This window comes from Diabrotica undecimpunctata, chromosome 8 (genome assembly GCF_040954645.1).
Source record: "Diabrotica undecimpunctata isolate CICGRU chromosome 8, icDiaUnde3, whole genome shotgun sequence".
Classification (NCBI taxonomy): domain Eukaryota; kingdom Metazoa; phylum Arthropoda; class Insecta; order Coleoptera; family Chrysomelidae; genus Diabrotica; species Diabrotica undecimpunctata.
In genome coordinates this window covers 135,873,403-135,885,410 of record NC_092810.1, presented here as the reverse complement: position 1 = coordinate 135,885,410, position 12,008 = coordinate 135,873,403, and the positions used below count along the sequence as shown (strand labels likewise).

General features: G+C 34.2%; 1 protein-coding gene across 1 annotated transcript in view; it reads right to left on the bottom strand.

Moving 5' to 3' along the window:
- LOC140448607 (putative fatty acyl-CoA reductase CG5065) overlaps nt 1-12,008 on the bottom strand; it is a 58,899-nt gene that overhangs the window by 44,840 nt on the left and 2,051 nt on the right. The window lies entirely within an intron of this gene.

Here is a 12,008-nt window from a genome sequence, read left to right as displayed (position 1 = left end):
GAATCAAAATCCAAAAAGGCGGACAGCTAGGTGGACTTATTTTTTTTTAAATGATTGTCAAAATTGGATATTAAAAAATCCTGGAAAGAGAATAATTTACGGCATAGCAGAGATTTTGAACGACGCTTATCCACTTGCTTTCTGTCCCAAAAATATGGTATCAGCTTTTAAAGCTACTGGAGTATTTCCATTCAATGATAACATTTTTAATGACGATGATTTTATTGTTTCAACCGTAACAGACATGCCAAACATACGTCAAGAAGAACAACAACCAAATAATTTAAATGTTAGCAATATACCACAAATGGACATTCAGTTCCCTTCAACATCAACTTATCCAGATAAAATACCAAAAACAAATCAGAAACATCCATCGGAAATAACACCTGAAAAGAAAACTGTTTCTTATGAAGCGATGGCAACTTCCAAGGTCACACCCGAAAATCAATTTATTTCCCCTGTATTACTGCAACCATACCCTAAAGCTACCTTATTGCCATTAAAAAAACAAAGGAAAAGGAAAACTACTGAAATTTTAACTGATACACCAATTTATAACAGAATAGAAGCGGAAACAGCAGAAAGAATAACAAGGCAAAGTAGAGTGAAGAAAGCTAAGACAACAGTTAAAAGAAAAATTGATAGTTCAAACAAGTCGAATAGAAGTAATGCAAAGAAAAATAAAAGCATACCCAGTGATAGTGATGACAGTAACAGTGACATTGAATTGTCTGATGTTGTGGATTCCACGATGTTAGTCTATTTTTAGAAGTAGATGAAATTTCTGACAAAGACATATCCTCACGAATGGTGGAAGTGAATTCATTTGTTCTCATGAGGTTTCAAACAAAGAAAACTTCAAAATTTTATGTTGCACAAGTTACAGAAGTTTTTTCTGCTGGTCAAGAATACAATGTAAATTTTCTAAGGCGTCACGGAATACAGTTCTCATTTTCTGCAGTTACAGATTCTGTCACAATCACAAAAGAAGATGTTGAACTTATTTTAACACAACCAAAAAGTGCTAGAGCAACACAACGAACAGCAAATTTGTTTACTTTTAAAGCGGATTTATCATCTTATCTTCTTCTTTAGGTGCCGTCTTCTTAGCGAAGGTTGCCGATGACTCTGCAAAGTCATCCCTATTTTGGGAATCATCTTATAATATTTGTTAAAGATTAATCTTACTTTTCTTTTTTTATGAATATTATAAATAAAAATATAAGAATTGCAAGTAATGACCACTGTACCTTACCTTTGTGACCACTGTACCATCTAGTTTGGAACAGTGACCACATTTTTTGAAAAAACAAAATTAGTTACTCTTGCATAACCTGTATTTTTTTTGGGATTACAGATTACATATTTAATTTACCAAGTGCTTTGACGTTGTTTGAGTTGATCTTTCTATCTAATTAGCCTTCTTCGGTCCATCTTTGGACATAGGCCTCCCCAATCCTTTTCCATTCTTCTATGTCTGTCGCTATAGTCATCCACCTAGAGCCCACGTGCTTCTTGATATCATCTGCCCATCTCGTTTGGGGCCTTCCTCTGCTTCGTTTATATTTCCACGGTCTCCAACTTATAAGAATTTTGTTCCATCGGTCTTCTTTTTGTCTTGTATTGTGTCCGGCAAAAGTTTGAGTTGATACCCATTAATATATTATGATTTATATTAAAGTTATCTTGGATTTACTCGAAAGGTGGCAACTGTACCAGCCCTTCCCCTACCTCGCACAGGGGAAAAAGCTACTTGAGAAGTTTTACAGAAAAAAACAGAAAGAAAATACAAAAGCATTTACTCCGGAAATGATTGTACAGACCTTTAGTATTACAAGATAAGAATTAGATAAAATGTATTATTGTAATATTTTATCATTTTGATGTATTTCGGTATTTTGTCTTTTTTAAATTATTATAATGTAGAATAAACCAGTATATAATATAATGTAGAATAAACTCTAAAAACTTCATCTGGTCTTGTTCAATGTTTCCAAGCGAATGAAATGCTTTTAGACATATTTCTGACTAACTAATACATCGAATGGTCTCCTTTTCATTTTTCTATAGAAACTAGGGTTATAATCGTAACCTCTCAAGCGTGAAAATTAAAGCTTTGCATAACATTTTCGCATAAGTCGCTTCTTAAATTATGCATATTATTCAATAGCTAAAAACCATACCGCTCATAGAAACAAGATTATGCCTCGGAACAGGAATGATTTTACTTGTACACAACAGGTACTTGGAACGTAAAGTCTCTAAACACAAGAGAGCAGGAAATTACTAAACAGCTTGTAGAAAAAAATATAGACATATGTGCACTACAAGAGACTAAGAAAACAGGAAAGGGTCAAATTATGCTAGATGACTATCTGATGATTTACAATGGTATTGCGAAAGAAACCAGATCCAAAAAAGGGGTCCCCCTGTTAGTACACAAAAATTTTTTACACCAAGTACAAGAATGTAAATATATGGATGTCAAACCTCTGAATGTGATAGCAATCTATGCACCAGAGAACAACAGAGATACCACCACAAGGGAAAGCTTCTACGAACACCTTCAGACTGTAATAAACGAGACCCCAAATGATGAATATATAATCATTACGGGTGATTTAACGCCCGTGTTGACAATGATATAGTTCCAGGAATAAAACGGCAATATAACACAAATATCAGAAATAAAATCGGAGATCTGACGGACCTCTGCAGCATAAACGAGATACGTATTAATATTACATTATTTCCTCACAAAGAACAATACAAATACACTTTTGAAAACAGTAGAGGACCAAGATCTATGATAGACTATATTCTGTCAAATAGAGAGTTACAGCCCTCTCAAATCTTGGATGTAAGAGCACTAACATCAGCATAAATAGAAAGCGATCACAAATTGGTACTGTGCAAAATCCGAATGAAAACACATAATACAAAACACCAGAATACACCACAAAGATAAAAGTTGAAAGCTTACAGGAGAACTCCACAAGATACCTATTATAAAAAAGAATAACCGAAAAAAGCAGAAATATATATATCACAGAAAGTAATGGAGTCGAAAAAAGTTGGACAAAAATTAAGTCTAATATCTCGGCCAAAGAAGTTCTTGGTGATAGAAATATAAATAAAAAAAAATCCCAAGGCAAAGAACTACATGGTTTTGTACAGAAGTGAAGAAAACATGTAAAGAAAAGAAAAAAACTTACCTGAAATACATGTCAACCAAAACACAAGAGGCATACCATAATTACAAGACAATTAGAAACGAAACACAAGCACTTGTAAGAAAAATAAAAAACGATTACTTGAAACGCCTTTCAAAAGAAATGGAACATATATTTACGGTCTGAAAAAGGAAATATGGCGCTTCATAAGAGGTCAAAGAACGGAGGTAAATGGCTAATAGAACCAAAACACATACAAAGGGATATGTGAATTAACTACCTAAAAAAGCTATATGCGGAGGAAGAACAAACGAAGCTAGAACCTGAAATACCAGAAATTACCGCAAATAAAGAACTTAATATAAATGTACAGGAAGTTCGGGAAATATATAAAAACCTAAAGAATAGAAAAGCAGTAGGTAAAGACGGAATACCAAACGAGTTACTGAACTATTGTGAAGCAGCAATGACAGAACATTAATAAATAAAATTATAAAACACAATAAAATACCGGAGGAATGGAGAACGAACAAACCACTATTCAAAAAAGGAGATAAAAAATGTTGTGATGTATCAAAAAAGTATTTTAATACATGTAGCGCCATCTTTGGATTAATGTTTGTAAACACTCGGTGTATGGCGTGTTGCCAATATTGATTATAACAATAAAGTTGAAGTCGTTGCTATCGAACGAAACATGGCGTTTGTTGTTTCAATGTACCCCAGAAAATCCTCACTTCCACTATAATTTTCAAGAGGTTATGGCCCCAGCATTCAGTTTTAAAGTTCTATAACCTGAAGGTATCAGTTGTGAGTTTTTTTTGGTAACGTAGTCACGTAGGGTCGAGTGAAATTCGCAGTTTGTTTTGTGGACTGAAAATGGCGGCTACGAATTATTTAGCCAGTGTGCCAAAATTAATGGGTCGCGAGAACTACGATGATTGGTCTTTTGCGATTGAAAACGTTTTTGTGCTCGATGGTTTATCGAAATGCCTGGAAGAAAATGGTGAAACAAATGCAGACACGCAGAATAAAGCGAGGGCAAAGCTATGTTTATCCATTGATCCATCCATTTATGTGCATATTCGAGAGGCGGCAACGGCATTGGATGTGTGGATAACATTAAAAAAACTTTATGGCGAGAAAAGTTTTACACGAAAAATTGATTTACTTAGGACTCTCATAAGTTTGCGGTTGGATAATTGTGACAGTATGGAGAATTATATAGGGCAGATGATTGAAACAGCCCAGAAATTAACTCGGAGTGGATTCGAAATTACTAGTGAGTGGATTGGTTCATTGTTGCTTGCAGGATTGCCAAACAGATTCACCCCAATGATAATGGCTCTGGAACACTCTGGAATTCAAATTACAGGGGATGCAATAAAGTCCAAGTTAATTGATATGCAGAAAGATGGAACTAGTAGGAACGCGGGCAGCGAGAAATCTACTGGTAGTGCTTTTGCCAGTCAAGGCAAGTTCCGAAAACATCCCAAAGATGGCGGTGGCAGTGTTAAAAATGACAATAAAGAACATGTGGTTTGTTTTGGATGTAAACAAATAGGTCATTACAAAAACAAGTGCCCAGTTTTGAAAAGGGATTTTGAGAGTTTTCGAAAACAGCATAGAAAACCGGAGGATAAGAGTGCTTTCAGTGCGGTCTTTTTAAATGGTGAATTTAACAATTCAGATTGGTATATTGACTCTGGAGCAAGTGTGCATTTAACGTCAAGAAATGACTGGATAAAAAATGCATCCCAGGATATACAGCTCAAAGAAATTTTAGTAGCCAACAATGAAAAAATGCCAGTGTTGTGTGCTGGAGAAGTAGAGTTAACTACAGTAAGTAGCAATAAAAACTTTGACATTGTAGTTAAAAATGTTCATTATGTACCCAATATTACAACCAATTTACTGTCAGTTAGCCAGTTGATTTTAAATGGTAATAAGGTTGTTTTTAACCAGAAGGGTTGTGAGATTTTTAATAGTAAAGGTACAAGTGTGGCTACAGCTGATTTGATTAATCAAGTGTATAGACTTAATTTTGTCAAGTCTCAGCCAGTGGCGTTCTCTATGTATGCTCAGGACTGTTGTGATTTGTGGCATAGACGTTTTGGTCACATCAACTTTAGAGATTTGGGTATAATGAGGGACGGAGCAGTTGAGGGCTTGAACTATAAAGGGCGGACAAGTTTGCATAATATGTGTCAAGTGTGCTGTGAGGGAAAGCAGACTCGGTTGCCATTCAAGAGTAGTGGAAATAGTGCTGCAGAATTGCTCGAGGTTGTGCATGGTGATTTATGTGGTCCCATGGAGATGATGTCCATCGGAGGATCTAGATATTTTTTGGTTCTTGAAGATGACTTGAGTAAGATGGTTTTTGTTTATTTTTTAAAATACAAAAGTGAAGCTCTAGATAAGTTTAAGGAATTTAAATTGCTAGTTGAGAACCAAAAAGGGCACAAAATCAAATGTTTTAGGTCTGACAACGGAGGAGAATTTTGTAGTGCTGACTTTGAATCTTTTTTAAGTAGTAATGGTATAACACATCAAAAAACAAATCCTTACACCCCAGAGCAGAATGGTACTTCGGAGAGAATGAACCGTACCCTGGTGGAGAAGGCGAGGTGCTTACTATTCGATGCAGATTTTCCTAAGCAGTTTTGGGCTGAAGCCATCAATACTGCTGCATACTTAAGGAACAGATCTGTGGTCAGAGGTCTTGAAAATAGAACACCATATGAACTCTTCTATAGTAAAAAGCCAGATGTGAGTCATGTTCGAATCTTTGGTAGTGAGGCAATGGTTCATATACCCAAAGAAAAAAGGCAGAAGTTTGACAAAAAGGCAGAGAAGATGTTCTTGGTTGGTTATGGTCAAAATGTGAAGGGCTATAGGCTCTATGATCCCATTAAGAAGAGTGTAATTACCAGTAGAGATGTGGTAATTAATGAAAAACCAAAGCTGCTGAAAAACTTTGATTTTTTAGGATCACCAAGCAATGATATTGCAGTGACAGAGGTATTACCTCAAGTGGGGGATCCAGACCAAGGTAAATTCCCAGATAGACTGTCAGATGAGGAAGAATACCATGATGTTTTGGATGATGACCTCGGAGATGATTCAAATGACTCAGAGTATGTTCCAGACATAGTGATCACACCAGAAATACCAAGTATATCAAGACGATCCGACAGAACCAAGAAGCCTAAGGTCTTCAAAGACTATGTGACATTTCAATGTCATAAGCAGCAGGAAGTAGATCTGGAAGATATCCCATCCAGTGTGTCAGAAGCTCTATCCAGACCAGACTCGGCCAGATGGAAGAGGGCCATGGATGAAGAGATGCTATCTTTTGCAGAAAATGAGGCATGGGAGTTGGTCGATACTCCAAAAAGTGGAACTTTGGTTGAGTGCAAGTGGGTTTTCAAAACCAAAGTTGATTGTGATGATCAGGTGTGTTATCGGGCTCGTTTAGTGGCTAAGGGGTACACTCAACGTGAAGGTGTGGACTATGAGGAGACGTTTTCTCCTGTAATAAGGTATTCAAGTTTACGATTGTTATTAGCCTTATCTGTAAAGTTAGATTTAGATGTTATTCACTTGGACGTGAAGACAGCTTTTTTAAATGGTGACTTGCAAGAAACAGTGTTCATGCGTCAACCAGAATGTTATGTTCTTAAAGGTAATGAAAATAAAGTTTGTCATTTAAAAAAGGCCATTTATGGATTAAAGCAGTCTTCTCGAGCCTGGTATCAAAAAGTGAATGAAATTTTGATTAGCTTAGCATTTAATAAATCAGATTATGAGTCATGTGTCTATATTAAAAAAATTGATAAGAGTTTAGTTGTAGTGGCTCTATATGTTGATGATTTTATAGTTTTCAGTAATGATAAGGTCCAAACTGATTTATTAAAGGCAGAATTATGTTCAAAATTTAAAATTAAAGACTTAGGTCAGTTAAAATTGTGTCTTGGTATGAAGATTCATAGGGATAAAGATACTATTAGATTAGACCAGAGTGCATATATTGATCAGTTATTAAGAAAGTTTAATATGGAGGAGTGCAATGTTGTCAGCTCACCAATAGATAATTTTGATTTTACAGAAAGTAATTGCTTAGAAAAAGTTGAAAATCCTTTATATCAGAAATTAATTGGTAGTCTAATGTTTTTAGCAGTTTTGACAAGACCAGATATTGCATATAGTGTAAGTTTTTTGAGTCAATTTAATAAAAGTCATAATGAGTATCACTGGAAATGTGCTAAAAAGATATTGAGGTATTTGAAGGGGACTAAAGACATTTGTTTGACTTATAAAAGGGATGATTTGGATTTAACAGGGTTTGTTGATGCTGATTGGGCCTCAAATAAGTTAGATAGAATATCTTACACAGGTTTTGTTTTTAAACTTTCGGGTGGTGCGATTTCTTGGAAGAGTGTTAAACAGAAATCAGTGGCTCTTTCTAGCACTGAAGCGGAGTATGTAGCTTTAGGGGAGGCTACTAAGGAAGCCATTTACTTAAGGAATTTGTTGTCAGAAATTCAAGGAAGACTGGATTCAGTTGTTTTGTATAATGACAATCAAGGGGCTCAGAAGTTGTGCATAAATCCAGTATTCCATGAAAAGACAAAACATATTGACATTCGCCACCATTTCATCAGAGAGGCTATCCAAAATAATGTTATTGAGTTGAAGTATTTGAGTACTGATGAAATGTTGGCTGACATCCTTACTAAAGGGTTGAAAAATGTTAAAAATTCTAAATTTAGGCTAGGTTTGGGTTTGAAAGTTTAGATATTTTTTGATAAGTGGGGGTGTTGTGATGTATCAAAAAAGTATTTTAATACATGTAGCGCCATCTTTGGATTAATGTTTGTAAACACTCGGTGTATGGCGTGTTGCCAATATTGATTATAACAATAAAGTTGAAGTCGTTGCTATCGAACGAAACATGGCGTTTGTTGTTTCAATGTACCCCAGAAAATCCTCACTTCCACTATAATTTTCAAGAAAAAACAACCAGAAAACTACAGAGGTATAAACTTGTTAAATACTACGCTAAAACTAAAAACTAAAATTTTACAAATGAAGACTACAGGGGAAAAACGCTGAAGTTAATTTTTATCGATTTTTTGATGAATACATTTTTCGATACTTGGATACACGTAGTACAATCTACAAATATCAAACAAAATAAAAGTGCAATAAGTCAAACGTTACAAATGAATAACTTAATAGGCGAGCGGTTTACCCCTCAAAACACGCTTAGAAACAGAATATACCGACTAAAATTCTTTTTGCATTTCTAATGCACCAAACGTTTTTTATTCGATTCTATATATTTTTCCAAGATGAAATGTATTTTTTTTTAATTTTTACATGTGGGCCGGCAATTGTTATTAACAAATAACTAATACAAAAAAGCAATTTCGCCGAATTGCTTCGGAATCAACTTTTTGAGGTGTATCTCATTAAAATAAACACTTTTTTTCTCTTGATAATTTTTCGAAAAATGCTTCCTTTTCGAGTTATTTGCATTTTTTTGTTGAAAAAATGCCTTAATTAGTGATTTTTGGGATTTTTTTTCTAAAAAACTACTAAATGAATTGCAATTCTACAAATAGCTTTATAATCTTTAAACCGTCGAGTATAAGTTAGAATATTTTGACAAGGATAATTTTTTTCTCTCTTGCAAAAAACGTGGACCCAAATATTTCGAATATGCCTTTCGAGCAGTCTACCGCTAAGTGTGTACAGCGGTTGCAGCGATACAGGCGTGCGGCACGTAGAAATATTTGTTTAAATTAAAAAAATTAATTGAATACAAATGTACAATTTATTAAAAAAAAAGATATTTCTAATTATTTTTATATATACATATTCTAATTAAAACAATTAAAATTAATTTTTTACAATGCTATAATAATGTAATTTTTCTTTTAATATACGTGGTGACTATATTATTGAATGTTTTATTACAGTTTTATTATTATACATTAATTAATTTTCATTGAAAAATATAATAAAATTAAAATTTAATATTAATTATACATCGTTTTCATTGTCAATAATTTGAAAATTTTCGTCAACAGCAAAGGATTTCCATCTAAGCTGATTTCATTGGCTTCAATAAAGTCGTCTTTAACATTTTTACAATTCTCTGGTGTACATGCACATACTGCGCAGCATTCTAAATTATAGGAAATACAATTACAATTTTTCGTAGAACATTTTCCGGTACATGAGCAGAAATACTTTTGTAACATATCTAAACTAGTTTCGCCTTCAAAATAATTAAAATCGAAACAATTATTTTCCTTGTCCAACCATGGGTTAATGGATCAAGAGATGAAATAATATTGTTTTTTGCTTGAATCCATTCATTTATTTGCCACTTTGCTCTTAAGTAATGTTGTAATAATGCTGGTTTCGAAGGTGGTAATTTTTCATTAGATGCATTTTTTTTAGCGCCTACAGCACCTCAACCGCTGTACACGCTTAGCGGAATACTCTCGAAAGGCATATTCGAAATATTTGGGTCCACGTTTTTAGCGAGATGGAAACCATTTATCCTTGTCAAAATATTCTAACTTGTACTCGACGGTTTAGAGATTATAAAGCTATCTGTAAAATTGCAATTCATTTAGTAGTTTTTTAGAAAAAAAAAAAAAAATCCCAAAAATCACTAATTACGGCATTTTTCCAACAAAAAAATGCAAATAACTCGAAAAGGAAGCATTTTTCGAAAAATTATCACGAGAGAAAAGTGTTTATTTTGATAAGATACACCTAAAAAAATTGATTCCGAAACAATTCGGTGAAATTGCTTTTTTGTATAAGTTATTTGTTAATAACAATTGCCGGCCCACTTGTAAAAAATTTAAAAAAATACATTTCATCTTGGAAAAATATATAGAATCGAATAAAAAAGGTTTGGTGCATTAGAAATGCAAAAAGAATTTTAGTCGGTTGATGCTCTGCTTATAGGGGTAAACCGCTCGCCTATAATGCTGTACAATGGAAGAGCGCTGCAAGTCATGGTTAAACTGGGGAACAATGTTATGTCAAATTTAGGTGCTCAATGCGCCTGTCCGTAGGGACAATTTACAACGGAAAATCACAGTCAGTGTTCAGCATTCATACAAGTTGTTTATTTTAGTATCATTATTATCATAATCACAGTTTATTTTTTAACGTTTAGTAAGTTTGAACTATTGTTTATTAATATGGAAAGTGAGGAGAGTGAAATTGAAGAGGCTTTACAGTCAAAAGCTACAAGAAAACGACAAAGTTGTGGGCAAATATGTGATGTAGCTAAAGCGCTAAAAGTGCAAACTCACGAAATAGGCGAGGACTGCCGTTACAAACGTTAACAGTGTTTTGAAAATATAACGATTGAATAAAGAAATACAATTATTCGTAATTTTAATTCTATGGTGAATTGAGACGAGCACCAAGAAAAGACGAAGAGAATTGCAACGTAAGAGATGGTTCTTTTTATAACAGAATTCGCCTTGCGGTACCTAATGATGAAGGGCATACATCACCTGCAAAAGACGTTCAGGTTTGTCAAAAAGCCTTTGTTGCTTATCATGGCATATCCACGAGAAGATTACAAACTGTACAAAGAGCTCTAAAACATGGTATAATTTCCAAGGACAATAGATGCAAACATGGCTCAAGAGCCAATAAAATGTATGAAGAAACTATGTAGTTAATTTTAAATCACATAAAATCATTTAAAGGGCGCATGAGTCACTACAGCCTAAAAAAATTTAGCAGGAAGTACCTTCCAGAGGAACTTAACATTAAAAAGATGTACAAAATGTTCCTTGAGAAACATCCCAATAGAGCAGTGTGCTATGAAGTATATAGAAAAACATTCAACACACGCTTTAATATCTTCTTTGGGTATCCCAGAACCGACACTTGCAGCATTTGTGATGCTTCCAAAATAAAAATAAGGGAATGTAAAGATGATAAATTAATTAATAAACTTAAAATACGCCAAAAACTTCACTTGCTGAAATCACAGACATTTTACAAACGAAAAACAAAAGCTAAACTACGAGCAAGGACCTCAAGAGAATCTGAAGTCATAGTCATGGGCTTAATAAAACCTTCCAATGCCTAATATTACGAGCAACGACGTGTATTATAAAGGGCAGTTGTCTTTCTACTCCTTTAATGTCCATCGACTTAGTGATAATAATGTTGTTATGTGACAATCCAGCTTCCTTCTGAAGTTCGTAACTTAGTGATTTTCTATGAATCGTATGGAGGCCTTATTTAAAAATTGGATGGTATTCCGGTTTCTACATTATTTAGTCCATAAAATAAACAGATTCTATTTCAGTGACCTTTCCTATAAGAGGTCACTCCTACATGGAGACGGATAAAGATTTTGGTATCGTTAATCAAAAAAGGGCAGCAAAAACCCCAGAATATTGGGAAGCAGTGTTACGATTGGCTCGTCAAAAACCTGCGCCTTAAAGTAGAAGTGGTTGATAACTACTTGGTGCGTAGCCGGGACACTTTTCTTGCACTTATGTATGCTACAAAAGCACCTTTTAAAACTAGACCAAAAGAGAATTAAGCATTTCAAAGCAACATCCCAGACTAATTTAATTCAGAGACACCTACAATGAAACAATGGTTTCTGCTATCATTAACAAAAAAGTGACTGGTAGGGAACCACCGTATACTGGAACAGAATTTGTTTTTCCTTCTCGATCCCATACTGAGTCACTGCCCATTCCAATGGCAAAATACAAAAATCTCCAAGTTTTAAAAAAATGTTGTTCAGAAAAAGGAAGAATGTATTTTGAT